Consider the following 16,253-nt stretch of genomic DNA (forward strand, 5'->3'; position numbering starts at 1 on the left):
AGCCCCAGTACCTGTTATCAGAGACCTGGGTCATGATTCTTTTTGGTAGCAAATATCTAAGGGGTTTGGTCAGCACTGAGGCTCCCAGTCTGGGTGAGAAATTGTCTAGAGATCACATCCTTTGGGGTGGAGTAAAATCAAGGCTTCCAGCATCAGTAGGAACTGGTTCTGAACTAATGAGCTCAACTCTGAGAACTGGGGCTGGGGGGTGGGAGTTAGGAATAAGAAGAGCCGTAGTGTTAATATTTCCATCTATGAACCATTAATTTTTGCCCAGGTAAAAACCTAATAAATCAGAGGCTGACACTGTGAACCAGATTATAGCTTTGAAAATTATAGTAGTTAAATAAAGTAGGAACTAATGAATATTCAAAGAGTGACTATTTCAACCATGTCATAACAGGGATTGTTAAAGGTGACTAGGCTAGACACATAGGCAAACATTTCAGTTTATGTTAACCAATTTTTTAAAGTTCAGAATTTAAATGACAAAATATATGTAAAGGTAGGTGTTTATTCATGTAGGAACTTACTAAAAAAGTAAAACATACCCTAATAAATAGTTTTTGTTTTTAAAAAGATGAAAAAACTAAGTACAAAATGATAGATAATTCAATAAAATTTGTTGACGATACTTCAAAAGCATTCACAAAACCCCTCAACAGAGGGAAACAAAGAGCTAGCACATTTTAGTGTTGAGACTGCAAGCTATTACACTAAGAATAGATACACTTTGTGTTGAAATTTTGTAAGACAGCTTATAAAAAACATACTAATGAAAGAAGCTTCGACAAGTTTCTTGATTTTTTCCCCAAATTATCTTCAAACAAGTGAAAACTTGTGGGATTTTCTCGAGCTGTAATACCAGAACTTGATATTAGAACTGTCTTAAATATGGATTAGATCTATGAAAGAACTGTGTTTATATGTCTGATACCTGCTACAAAATTAAATAGAAAAAATCATAGTCCTTTACCCATTGGAGATCTGTCCAAATTCATCTCCACATGACTGAGGGAAAACAAACAAACAAACAAACAAACAAACAAAACCAGAGTGTACTCTTTCTCCTGGATTGTGAACTTGGTCTACATAATATATCTAGTCTTCAGTAACATTCATTCACATTTTAGTTCCATAACCTTGATTTCTTCCTGGATTGGCTGATGAATAATTTCCAGTAGAAATATTTCAAAATGGTCTTGAATTATTGTTTGCATTTTCAGAAAATTACCTGCCTATGTATATGCAGATGCTGATGATATGAAATGAGTCTTAATATTGATCATTTGGGCTACAATGATCTTAATATTGAGTTTTTTCCCATAATTGGAATTTTTGTAGCTCTAATTAGTAAAGTTATTTCTCCATTGTAGTAAGCACTTTTTTTCTATTTTCCTTTTTTAAAGTGACTATTCAAATTTTCTGTGAGAAATTTTACAATTCTAGTGGGTCAATAATGAGAATCTTTCTCAAGCCAATTTCTAAAAGGAGCACTTCCACTTTCTGAAAGAAAGTGCAAATCTGTGCCTGTGAAGATCTGGAAGGAAAAATAATGGTTGGTCACCCATTTCATGGAATTTAATTAAATCAAGAAGCAAGTATATATGGGTATCGTGTGTGTGTGTGTGTCTGTATGAAATAAATCACACTGATTCAGAAGGTATGGCAAATCATTTCTGTTGTTGTTTTTAAAGATTTATTTATTTATTTTAGAAAGAGAGAGAATAGCACATGCTAGGTGGGGGAGGGGCAGAGGGAGAGAATCTCAAGCAGACTCCTTGCTGAGTGCAGAGCCCAATGCGGGGCTCAATTCCATGACCCTGAGATCATGGCTTGAACTCAAATCAAGAGTTGGACGACTAACTGACTGATGACCTGAGCTGAAATCAAGAGTTGGACAACTAACTAACTGAGCCACCCAGGAGCCCCTATGGCAAAACTTTACAAAAGATAAATGCTGGTTTGCTATGACAAGATTTATCACAAGAGATCACCATTTAAGAGCAGAGAGATGGGTAGTAGAAGGTAAAAAAAATTCTGCAGTCCATTTTCTAATAGAATTATGTATGCAATTTTTACTGTCTCATTAAAAATTTGGGATAGATTAGACTATGATTCAGAAAATATGGGTTCTCTAATTTTATAACTAAACTAGGTATAAGTGCTCTAAGACACTATATTTTTAAAAAGCCATCTTCATATATCAATGAAAAAAATTTAAGTCTTTAGACAATGTGAACCCAAATATAATATCATGAAGAAAAATAAGCATTTTTTCTTTAAAAATATTATTTTGAACTAATTTTAGACTCTGGTTGTTAGGTGTGCTCATTGTTACTGAATATCACTTAAGTATTCATTTCTACAGTTGAAGAAAGACCAGGGAAAAAGAATATTATTGTTAAAATTGCTTGTCATTTTGAATAATGGACTGAAATCACATAACTTATATTATCTGTTTCCTGAAAAGAAAATGCATGAGTTGAAGGGAAGTAGAGCCATTAACAGGAGGGAAACTAACTCTCCAAGAAAAGTTTTGCTTTAGTTAGGGAATCAAATACTGATCTATAGCTACGAACAAGAACGTCATTGATAGTGTAATTTCTGGATGAAAATGTTTGACTGAAAACATTTTTATTATTTACAATATTTTATATGGACTACCATTTTTTTAGGATTGTGAAAATTGAAGAGAAGTAATAATTATTAAGTATATATTTAAAATACTTGTCTCCCAGGGCGCCTGGGTGGCTCAGTCGGTTAAGTGTCTGCCTTTGACTCAGGTCATGATCCCAGGGTCCTGGAATGGAGCCCCACATTGGGCTCCTGGCTCACCAGGGAGTCTGCTTCTCCCTCTCCCTCTGCCTCCTCCGCCCTGCTTATGCTCTCTCTCTCTCTCAAATAAAGAAATAAAATCTTTAAAAAAATAAAATAAAAGACTTGTCTCCTTTCCTTCAACCATCAGAATCAAGAGTAAGAATAAAAGTCTATCTTTCAATTAATAGTATTGCTTTTTCCAGACAATATACATATCCACATATTTCAACTCACTGGAAGCATACAAGTCTTGAAAATTTTAATATATAATTCCAACTAAATAGGATAGACAACTTCTCCTTCTCCTCCACTTCTTTGTTAGCTTGTGTGTCTAGAATACCAATAAAATCTCTGAAAACCTGTAATAAATGTTGCAATCTTCCTTGACTCAAAATTTCTATAGGTATGGAATAATTTCACCCTTTCCTCATATAGCCACTGCTCACCCTGAAACAAAGAGGGCATAGAAATTGCAAGGATTCAACATCCCTAAATATTCATCCTATGTTCCCTGGTTCCCTTCTAGTTAACATTTGATACTACTAGTAAATCAACTTGGATTCTCTATATACAAATTCCCCTCCTATGCAAATAGAATTTCACTAGACTGGCTAAAGGCAGGGTGGGAAAAAGTCCTCCCAGGAGGCAGACTGTGGAACCCATGGTGAAGTTAGAGTCTCACAGGACAAAAACTTTGTCATCCATACAAAGGGCTTAGACAAAGCAGCAGAAGCCAGGCAAGATTCAATAGCACAATAATCTTGTAAAGAGACAACAAAAGGAGTATTAGAAAGTTTTAGGTCAAGGTAGATGGCACTCTTGGAGTGTATCCATCACAGATATGCATGTATGTATGTATGTATCTGTGTATTCAGCACACATTGTCTCAGGAATGGACAAGAAGCGAATTCTTAAGAACAGTAAGCCAGCTAATTAAGGTTTCCCTCACTTCCATGGGTGTTTTATTAAAAGATTTATTGATTGATTGATTGATTGATTTACTTACTTACTTAACTTACTTACGTTAGAGAGGGTGGGAGAGCATGAATAGTGAGGGCAGAGGGAGAGGGAGAGAGAATCCCAAGCAGACTCTGTGCTGAGCACAGAGCCTGATGCAGAGTTTGATCTCACGACACCGAGATCATGACCTCAACCTTTGAAGAATCTGACACTTAACCAACTGCACCACCCAGTTGCCCCATTTCCATGGGTGTTTTAAATTATTCTATACCTTCAACTCACTATTTCACCAATCACAACTGCTTGGGAGATTTGTGTATCTATCCCATCAAAGATGTGTTTTACATATTTTTCTACAAAAATCTCATAGCAGTGTTTCTCAAACATCTTGCCCTTGATCCTGGAGAAAGGGTGGTAATGAGGAGATGACAGATGATTGATAGACGACAGATAGGTAGATAGATGATAGTTGGATAGATAGATATACAGATATGAACTCTGTAATTTATCTTACCTATGCCAGAAGGTATAGACCCTCTAAATGTCTATGAAGGAATATCCCAAACACCAATATCATTAGTAGAGTCATATTCCATGCAAAAACTCAAGAACCATTAACTAGGTAAAAAGTCAGTTATTCAATCCCTATGTGTTTGTTTTATATTTTATGTGTTTTTGTTTTGTTTCAATATTTATGCTTTTTATTCTTAAAATCATTGAACCTGACAATAGGTTTCTTGATGTATATCTGTACACAGCACTAAATGCATCTTTGGTCTTCAGGAAGTCAATCTTGGTGGCAGTGAAGTTGATTCATTCTTTTTTAAGAACCATTTTGCTGTGGACTGCTGTAGTTCAATATTTATAGAGTGCCTACTCTCTGAAGTCCTGCTCTGTAGTAGACACCTCACTGTTAGACTGTTTACACGTGGAAAGCACTTGGGCAGAGTTCAAACTCATTTGACTGTTTTCTTAGTCATGGCTGCCTTCTCATAGTAGCAATTTAGGAGGATGTCCTCTGTATTACATTAAATGATACACTTCAAACAATTTTGAATATAATTCCATGGCAATCAAACATCTCAGGTTTCAGGAAGAGATGCTGTAGGGCTTGAACTGTTTTAGACATGCTAATTGATGTCTGGAGACAAGGTTAAATTGATCCAGAGACAAGGTTAGAGGATGTGCTCCTGTGCCCAAACACTTTAAAAAAAATTTTTTTTTTTTTTAAGATTTTAGTTATTTATTTGAGAGAGAGGGAGTGTGAGTCGGGGGAGGATCAGAGGGAGAGGGACAAGCAGACTCCACACCAAGTGCGCAGAGCCAGATGCGGGGCTGAACCAAGGACCCTGAGATCCTCACCTGAGCTGAAATCAAGAGTCAGACGCTCAACCAACTGAGCCACTCAGATGCCCCGACTTCAAAGCTTTTTGAAAAGCAAGTACATAAAAGAATTACATCAGAATATATTTTGATCTAGTCCAGCAATGAGCATCTAAATATTTACATTATTCATTTTTTGACATAATTGTTATATAATAGTATGGTTCCACAGGAAGAAAACTGAACTGTTTAGTAAAATCTGGGTGCTACAAGATCCTCTCACCTCTTCTACTCTATGAAAGGCTTCTACATCAGTTTTCTGTAATTGTAAAATAGTACCATTTCCTGGAAGAACACAATTTAATATGGTCACATATAGTTCTAAGGTTCTCAGCCAGTAATTCTCACACTGTGCCTCTTTGTAGAGTCTGTTCAAAAGACAGATGACTTGATGTCAGCCTATAAAGATCCAATATTGAGATACAGAAGTATCCTAAGTTATATGGCTTCTATATTCACTTCTCTCATAATTCCTGTCATACCCCATATAATTCCTGAAGCACTTGCTAATCAATACCTTACTATGATCTATGCATGAAGTTGTACACAGAGAATTTGAATTCATTTCCTAGCAGCACCAAACTCTCTCATGAGCTACAGGCTTTCCATGTGATGATCACTATTTTCTCCTCCTGCTTAATTTCTCATTGCTTTTTCCTTGTTTTAAGCTCCAGCCAAAACCACTCTGCAATTTCTTTTAATGTTTACCTTCTGCTATTTGCCTCATTAGATTCCCATCCACTAGAACGTAAACTGTAAATGTAAATCATCCACTGCAATGTTTAGTTTATTGCTATATAACCAGCACCAGTCTGTGACACATAGTAGATTCTCAACAAATATCTTCTGAAGAAATGAATAAATGAGTATTTTAAAAGTTAATTTTACAGGAAGTCTTCTGTGCTCCTCCCACAATACCTTCAAGCTAAATTACATGCCCCTCCACACTGTTCCCATGTTAATACATAGTTTTCTGTTGCTGTGCATGGCTACACTATCTGTTTATCCCTAAACATTGAATTCCTTGTCATTATTGGTTATGTTTTATTTATATTGTTTTTCAAATTTCTTATGCCTCATAGGGCAGATGACACATTTTGGGCATTCAACAAATATCTGTCAAATGAATGCATGAATAAATTCATTTTTAGCCCTAAAAGGATATGTGTGTGTGTATGCACACATGCGTTCTTCCAGTTTCAATTCTATACAGGTTTCTTCTAGGTTTTGTCAAGGTTAGGTGTGCATTTGCTTTCTGGACTAGATTCTACTTTGACTCTTGATCAAAGATAAACAAAAATTTTAGATTACCAAAAGATAGAGATTGCTCCTTTCTTTTTTGCTGTAGCTGTTTTATTTACAACCACTTTATTCCTTTTCAAACTGAATGCCATAAAAACATTCAGATATTATCCGTATTTTTTCCAGCCTCCTGCTGGGATATGAGAATTGTCAGAGTTGTCAACGATTGAGCTAGATGAATTATCAGTCATATCTTCCATTATGTGTCATATTGTAGAGATGCCAAAAATCTATATATAATTTGGACATTATTCAAAGGGTGTCCATGACAAAGGTTTGCAAAGTTTTTTGTATCTTAAAATATCATAGAGGATCAGGAAAGTATGTAACAAGTGAAATGTGAAAGTCAAGGTAGAAATGGACTCATTAACAGAAGTTAAAATGATACATCCAGAAGAAAAATCCATGTGAAAATCCATAAGGTTTGTTTAGTTTTAGTAGCAACAAAGAAAAATTCTGGAGTTGATAGTGTGTGAAGCTAAATGGTTAGATGATGATCCAGAAGAACCACAGGGAACAGCAACATGAAGTAATAAATACTAAGATCTTAAAAAAAGGATCTGGCTGTAAGGTTGTTTTATATGGTTTCTCCAGATGTTGTTTGGTTGCTTTTATTCCTCTCTCATTCAAATGAGCATCATTAATAAATAAATCGACCTGCAAGCCTGTGCAGAATTATAATTAAAACATTTAGGGGTGCCTGGGTGGCTCAGTTGTTAAGTGTCTGCCTTCGGCTCAGGTCATGATCCCAGGGTCCTGGGATCGAGCCCCACATCGGGCTCCCTGCTCAGCGGGAAGCCTGCTTCTCCCTCTCCCACTCCCCCTGCTTGTGTTCCCTCTCTCGCTGTGTCTCTCTCTGTCAAATAAATAAAACCTTTAAAAAAAAATTTTAATGTCTACTATCATAGCAAAACCGGCAATAACAATAGTTACAGAAAATTGTGAAATTTTATCTTTTCAATATTCATACCTTGAAATGATTCTGTTTATTTCTTTTTACCTTTTTTTTTTTTTAATTTATTCATGAGAGGCAGAGAGAGTAGCTGACTCCCTGCCAAGCAGGGAGCCTGATGGGGGACTCGATCCCAGGACCCCGGGATTATGACCTGAGCCGAAGGCAGACACTTAACCATCTGAGCCACCCAGGTGCCCTTCTTTTTACCTTCTTATCTGAGAGGAAAGTCATAGACCATAAGTGTATGGGTCCTTGAAATGTTCACAAACAAAACACGCCCATGTCACCAGTCCAGATCAAGACACAGGACTTTCCCGGGAATCCCCCCCTGTATCCTCCCCTGGTCAACCCACTCCTTCATGGAGAACAAACCACCTGAATTCTAACTCAGAGAGTCAAACGTGCAGTTTCTGATATTTATACATCAGGAAATCTTCATTTCTGCCATCTTTTGAGGAAATCAGATCTGACAGCTCTGGGCCAGCTCTCCCCAGGGAGGAGCCTGGGGGGGCAGGGACCGCTGTTTTGAGGCATGGCTTCTCCAGCCCACCTAGCTCGCCTCCTTGTTTGTCACCTGCCTCACCCTCTGGTGTAAGAGTTTGCAACACCTGCCTATTTTCATCTCTTAGCCCCAACTTCAAAGCCTTTGTGCTTTTGACCGCCCTGCTTATTTCATACAAGACAGCATCAGAGACATAAATAAGTAAAATTTTTTAAAAAGAAAAAGAAAAAGTTTCCCTTTTTCTCAAATCACTGCATTATACTTCAATTAACATTATTTCAAAACTGAAATTTTTATAGTCATCTATAAATAAAGCTATGTGAAAATATGCTTCCTCTATCAATGACAGTAATCAGGATATTTCAAAATATGATATGGATGTGAAGAATTTCAGCTAAATTGGGATTCCTCGATATTGTGGATGGATACTGGAATATAGACTTTTTGATTTTACTGTGTTTTGAACCCATCTGCCCAATTGGTTATAACTGGCTACTGATCTTTGCTTCTTATGTTTTTTTTTTTTTTTTAAGATTTTATTTATTTATTTGAGAGAGAGAGAGAATGAGAGAGAGCACATGAGAGTGGGGAGGGTCAGAGGGAGAAGCAGACTCCCTGCTGAGCAGGGAGCCCGATGCGGGACTCGATCCAGGGACTCCAGGATCATGACCTGAGCCGAAGGCAATCGCTTAACCAACTGAGCCACCCAGGCGCCCTGCTTCTTATGTTGTTACCTGAGGGGCAAAAGTAAAGACCTGGATGAGTCCTGATTTGCAGTTTGTAATTTTCAACTGAGTTACAATATTTTTGGGGAAGGATGTTAGGTAGGATCTAAGAGTTCTTTGGCAGGGGAAGTCACTCTGTTAAGTGGTTTTATGAGATATATGAATATATTCGACCTGTCAACTGTTATGTGTCAGCTAAACCGAAAATAAAACAAAAGCAAATAACAAAGTAGGTTTAAACAATAAAACAACTAAAAGATCCATCCAATTCACTTATCATATGCCGAAAAATACAACACTCCCTTTTCCCACAGTAGTTTAGACACAAATTGAAGAATTGGAAATCTCTCCAAACTGAGATCACAATTTGCTTGGCCTTATTTTTTGAGTTTTTGCTGAGTTTGAAGTATATGGTAAAAGGCAATAATGACAACATCGGTGGAAAAATCTGGAACACAGGAGGCATTTGATAAATGTTTGCTAAAAGAATGAATAATGTACAATGAAAGATAAACACACAAAAATATAAAACAGGATTCAGTTGTTTAAGAGAAGTCTTCACAACCCATCAAGTACATACTTTTATTCAAAAGCAAAGATGCTTTGAAAGAGATTTAAGACTTCCCAGTAAAAATAGTGGATTTGGTAATGAAAAACCTAAATTGCTGACATTCTATTATTTCTTCCTTCTCAGATGAAACAGCCACACTGAATACACTGGAATTTTGATTATGAACTTTAAAAGTTTAAAAAAAAAATCACGTGAAGTGATGGAAGGCCTTGAGAACAGAGAACATGAAACTGGAATGTACCTTTCAACTCTTCTCTCTTCCTGTCATCTGAGTACATATATCGGCCTTCACTTTGGGGCTCTGGGATAATCATGGGCAGATCAGGAACTGTCTCTGGAGGGAATTCCATGAAACATTTCCTACCGAACAGAAACTAGACGTAGTTGTTCAGGTCTTCCATGTCACGATTTAAAATTCCCCAGTCCTGGTGAGGACAACCAAGGTTGTACAATCCAGAATGGCATGTCTCTATCTTCTCTTAATTAAAACAGCGCCTAATAGCTGTTCTACTTATTATTACCCATTCCTCAAAGTCAATCTATTTCTTCACCATTTTCCCATTTTTTTTTTTTTTAATGGCATGGTAAATGTCTTTAAAATTCATCATTCAACTGTCAGGCAGCCCAAAGAAGCAAATGAGTGAACAAAGAGAGGCAGTTTGAAATCCTTAAATTTTCCACGTTCTTGTACAGATAATTGAGATGTGACCGCAAAAAAACACACAAAAAACAACCAAACAACAACAACAAAGTGCCTACTAATGCAATATTCCCCCCAGGCACAATGGCATCAGGTTAACGACTGCAACTTCACGTTTTGTGCCCCTGACCATTGCCATGTTTCTTTGTGCATGGAATGGAGTCCCAAAGGCAATTCACCTTCCAATTTCTTCTTCTGTCCTCATAACTTTTGAATTAAATTACCATATTACTGTATTTCATCACAGCCCTTTTCATAAAAGCATATTCCTTGTTCTGTGTCTCAAAACCATAAGGAAGAGAAGAAAACAAATTCTGTTTACCACTAAACTCTTCCAGCATACAACACTCCCCCCAGAGGCCACGGGCTGTCTTCTCTTTTCACTACTGCCTTTTTCTCGATGTACTTTCCTGTGTGCTTCATTTTATCACTCTCTCAGTTAATACCATGTGTTCTTAACTCCCACTCTTGCTATCATTACAAAAATAATGAGAATTACCTTTAATGCTTAATATGTTCTAGGTACTATTACAAGCACGTACTTAATCCTGAAACAACACTAGGAGCTAGGTGCCCATTTTTTTCTCAGCTTCCTTGAGATATAATTGACATACGACATTAAGTAAGTTTAAGGTTTACTTTATGTTGATTTGATACACTTACATATTGCAAAATGAGTACCACCAGAGCATTAGCTGATGCTTGTGTCCCGACTAGAAGTTAGAAAGGCTAGAGGCTGGGGCCAAGGGGGAAAGGGGGTGAAAGAACACAACATTCCTGTTAAAAGATGAATACATTCTGGGGATCTGACGTAGAACACAGTTATTATAGTTAATAGTACTGTATTATATATTTGAAAATTGCTAAGAAAGTAGATCTTAATTATATGAGGTACCTATTTTAAAGTTGGGAAAATTAGTTCAGGGAAGTGAACAAACTACAGTTCAGGGAGGTTGAAAACCTTGCCCCACGTCTAGAGCTGGTAAGCACAAAAGTTGGAATTCAAAGTCAGGCTGTCTGGTAAAGGAAGTGTCACTGTCAGAGGAAGGATCATGCGCTCTGTCATTTGGCCTCAGAACTCCAATTATACATGTTCTTTTTCAGTATAGGATGACTTCTCTCTCTTTTAGAATTATTTCTTACTTAGACTGTTGAATCACAGATCTGTACCTCTGAAACAAATAATACATTATATGTTAAAAAAAAAAAAAGAGAAGAAGATAGCAGGAGGGGAAGAATGAAGGTAGTGGGGGAGAATCAGAGGGGGAGATGAACCATGAGAGACAATGGACTCTGAAAAACAAACTGAGGGTTCTAGAGGGGAGGGGGGTGGGGGAATGGGTTAGCCCGGTGATGGGTATTAAAGAGGGCACGTACTGCATGGAGCACTGTGTGTTATACGCAAACAATGAATCATGGAACACTACATCAAAAACTAATGATGTAATGTATGGTGATTAACATAACAATAATAAAAAATAGAATTATTTCTTGCTTATTTCTCTTATTTTATTGCTTGGATTTTGAGCATCTCTATATTCATTCCTGTTCCTTCTGAAGAAACTTCAAATTCCTCAAACTGAACTTCTACCTCATTCTTTAATATTAAATTATAAGTTAAAGCAAGATTCTAAACTTTTAATAAGTTGAGAATTTTATTCCTAACTCCTTTCTGAACGCTAAGAAATAAGGTCCCATCATTTATGTTGGATAAATTTCTTGTTCTTTGGAACGTGAGGATGTTTCCAAAGTACAAGTTATATAAAAAAGAGATATAGTGCTTCCAGTCAAAATCAGAAGTACATATGACGCAGAGATAAAGCATATACAGCACACAGTTTAGACAATCAAGGTTGTTTAGAGAATAACGTTTTTTTCTGCAGTGTAATCATCTCTGGTTAAGCAAATGCCCATCAATCCATATTCAAAAATTGGAAATCAGAGGCGGGTACTTTGCTGAAAAGGAAAATATAGCTCTGGTATCAAACTAGTGTTTTGATAGTTTCTTTGCAATGAGAGCAGACGCTCAAAGTGGTCTAAGTACATTAGTTCAGTGGTCAGTCCAAAGTCTTTTGATGAGAACATTATATCTATTTAGGGGAAAAAAATGCATTTTCATCCAACTGGAGCCGAATGAGACACCTGGAGCAGATGCTCAAGTACGAAATAGTGGTTATTGTTCTTTAAAGCAGTGAAATAAAGAGAAGACAATTTAAAATCTCTAAAGGAATATTCAGGAAGGAGAAAAATACCCAATAATTTTTGGAATCTGTTTCAGAAATGAGAGAGAGTAACTTTTCAAGAAGTAGTCAGGATGGCCCAAAAAGATCACATGAAAAACATAAATTTGTGTGTGTGTGTGCACGTGTGTGTGTGACAGAGAAAGAGAGAGATTTTCTGTACTGTGCAATATGAAGCATCCCTCTTACCTTGAGTATTTTTAAGAAAGACTGCAAAAGTATCTCAATATCTGGTATAAACAGATGTCTTTAAAATCAGTGATGGGGCTGGATTTTGTGTCTGAGACATAGCAAATAAATATTAATATGGTGCTGGAAGATTCCAAGCTGTCCTCTAGATTACATGAGTGATCCCTGTTTCATCATTGGGCAAGTCAGCAAGATACAGTTGGTTTAGGTCTAGATGTCAGGAAGCAGAAATTGTCATTTGAGGGCAAGCGGGAAACAACAATTTAAGATGGCCAATGAATTGATAGACAAAATCTCCCCAATCATTTTTTTCTTCCTAAGGCATATATGCATCATTAAAAAACGTTTTTGCAAGGGTCAGGGGACCACAACAGCAACTTATGTCAAAGTACTGAATGGAAAAGTAAGTGGGGGGTTGTCAACACAATGCGCAGACTTTGCTCATATAATAAACATTTTTTTTTAAGATTGTATTTATTTATTTGAGAGAGAGAGCGAGCGAGCATAAGCAAGGAGAAAGGGAATAGCAGACTCTCCTCTGAGCAGGAAGCCTGATGTGGGGTCGATCCCAGGACCCCGGGATCATGACCTGAGCTGAAGGCAGATGCTTAACTGATTGACCCACCTAGGTGCCCCTATCATAAACATTCTTTAGACTTAGCTTAGTGATTGCTTTTCTCAAGGAGCACTTGACTAGTAAAACTTTTTCCTAGTTCCCTCTGTATACGTGTTTTTTTTTTTTTTTATTGCTGTGTAACAAATTACTATAAACTTGGTGACTAAAACCAGCACATATTTATTACCTCACAATCTGTGGGCCAGGAGTTGTAGCTTGACTGACCCTAGTCTTTTGCTCAGGGTCTAACAAGATGCAATTAAGGTGCCCGTGGAGGTTATGGGCTCATTTGAAGCTCAAGATCCTCTTGTTCAAGATCACATCATTATTGGCAGAATTCAGCTGCATGCGGCTGGAGGACTGAAGCCCTCTTATCCTGAAGGCCACTTGCCATGTCATGCCACTTGGCCCTCTTTATAGGCAGCGCATGTCATAGCAGCATGCTTCATCAAGGCCGGCAGCACCCAGCACCCTATCTTTTAGCTTATTTTATGTTATTTGCCAAAATAAATATAGTCTGTACCCTTCTCTATTACAAACTGTGTCACGTATTTTCATGATTTAACTTACTCACTTGAATTCCTTTCCATAATTTCCATTTATTGGCTAGTTTCTTACTTAGAATTCCCACCAGCTATTAGTTTCAACTTATTTCTGAACAGATATTTTGAGATATGTTATCCAAGACCTCTAGATACTCAGTATTTCAAACCAAAGGAAACTTACCTATATTTACATCATAGAGGAAGCAGAAAGAGCATTCATGCCTTCATAAATTGTACTGGGCCTCTCAGAGCACACAAAAGAGAACATTGTTTAATGTCTATCACTCCTTTTTCTCTTGAATGAATCCAATTTCTGGGCTTCCCTCTTCCCCGACTTTATCTTACTCCCATTGCACGTCATTCCATGAAAAATCTGTACAGTATAAAAGTTCAAACTCATCAACACACTATATAGAACACCCTATGTGTCATTAAAATCAGTCTTGTGTTTTTTGGGGGCACCTGGTGGCTCAGTCGGTTAAGCATCTGACTCTTGATTTTGGCTCAGGTCATGATCTCAGGGTTGTGAGACCGAGCTCCATGTTGGGTTCCATGCTGGGTGTGGAGCCTCCCTCTCCCTCTGCCCTCCGGCCCCTCTCTAAAAAAAAAAAAAAAAAAAAAAAAAAAAAAATCAATCTTGTGTTTTTAAATCTATTGCATTCACACTGGAGGAGGAACTGTTTTGTGGGTTCTCCCAACCTGCCACTCCCACCCCACAAAGCAAAATCAAAACTGAACTTTATTGCCATGTCAGCTTCAATGGGAACAACGCATCTCTAATAATAAACAACAAAAGTTCATTTTTTATTGATTATTCAATCAGGAACCTGTTTTCTTTTTTTTTTTTTTTTTTAAGAACCTGTTTTCTAATAAACTCAAAAGATTATCTAAATCAGTCTGCTTTTGGGCACCTGGGTGGCTCAGTCATTAAGTGTCTGCCTTCAGCTCAGGTCATGATCCCAGGGTTCTGGGATTGAGCCCCATGTCAGGTTGCCCATTCTGCGGGAAGCCTGCTTCTCCCTCTCCCACTCCCTCTGCTTATGTTCCTGGTTTTGCTGTCTCTCTCCCTCTGTCAAATAAATAAATAAATAAATAAGTCTGTTTTGTTAAAGTATTTCATTTAATCTTAATTATTACTTCATTGTAGCTGTCAGCTTTTCAATCTAGGTGAGTCATTCTAAGGCATTTCTATTCTGATCAGCTTCTACTTGTCAAACCCTTGATTGATGCAATCTTCCACTCACTGTATTTTTGCTTAACTACAACAGGTAGATGTTGCAATGAAAGTCCAAACTAGTGGAGGGGGGAAAGATGGTGGAGGGGTAGGTGACCCTATTTCAACTGGTCCCTGGAATTAAGCTGGATATCGACCAGACCACTCTGAGCACCCACAAAACCAGCCTGAGATGTAAGAAGATCTGGATCTCTACAAACAGAATATCGCAGGTTGTTGGTTTTGAGGTAGGAAGCGGAGAGCCGGGATTCTGCGGGCAGATATGGGAGGATAAAAGGCAGCGGGAGGGAGCCTGGCCGTGGGGATCCTACACCGCCAGTGAGCGACAGCCTCGCACGCTGGGGACGGGGCACAGACTCGCAGACCGGTAGCGTCGGGAAAGGACTTTAGGGCAGCCCCTGGGGTGGAAAACCAGACCGGCGTCGCGGAGCACGCGAACCGCAGCCCCCCCCCCCCCCCGACAGAAACCAGAGTGATGGTTGCACGCATGCGAACTGCAGCCTCCGAGACGGAAACCTGGTGTGCCGGGGTCGCACCGGTGAACTACAACCCCCGGGGGGGGAACCCCAAGTGGCAGAGTCACATGCACGCGCAAACTGGGAGTGGCTGGTAGTTTTAGAAGCACAAAGGGCAGAGACATGCCCCGACCTGGAGGCAGGACTGGGAGCGTTGTGGAGGGACGCACAACCCAGGCTGCTGCAGTTTCTAGCAGCACGGACAGAAACGGAGACAGTGTGGCCTGGAGAGCTCACTGAAGAACAGACTGCGGTCTCTCTGCTCTGAGGCAGAGGGTTGGAAACGGTCTCTTCTGCTCTGACTCGGGAAAGAGGCGCGGAAAGCCGCCAGGGAAAGGCGCCAGAGAACAAAAGCCCCAAAGACTGATTCCCGCTGAGCCCATCCCCCGCCACAGGGGCCCAGGGCAACTCCACCCAAACAGGGTTGCCTGAGTCACAGCGCGGGAGGCCCCCCGCAGAAGACAGGCTGGGAAAACAAGAGGCCAGCAACCCTAAGGTCCCAAGAAAACAGGTGCATCTTGCTTGGGTTCTGGTCAATAATTTCGACTCTATACATACTCTCAAACACCCATCAACAGAATGACTAGGAGGAGGAGCCCCCAAAACAGAAAAGACTCAGAGATTATGACTTATGCTGCAGATTTACAAATGGATGCAGATATAACCAAGATGTCAGAGATGGAATTCAGGCTAGCAATTGTGAAGACAATAGCCAGAATGGAGAAATCAATTAATGGCAACATAGAGTCTCTAAGGGCAGAAATAAAAGGTGAATTGGCAGAACTTAAAAATGCTATCAATGAGATCCAAGCCAATCTAGATAATCTAACAGCTACGGTAACTGAGAAAGAAGAGAGAATAAGCGATCTGGAAGACCGTATAATAGATAAAAAGGGAAAAGAGGAGGTCAGGGAAAAACAACTCAGAATCCATGAAAATAGAATCAGAGAAATAAGTGACACCATGAAGCATTCCAATGTCAGAATAATTGGAATC

This window comes from Mirounga angustirostris, unplaced genomic scaffold, assembly GCF_029215605.1.
Source record: "Mirounga angustirostris isolate CCGP_5_RB_7025 unplaced genomic scaffold, mMirAng1.0.hap1 SCAF_12, whole genome shotgun sequence".
In the NCBI taxonomy this organism is placed as follows: Eukaryota; Metazoa; Chordata; class Mammalia; order Carnivora; family Phocidae; genus Mirounga; species Mirounga angustirostris.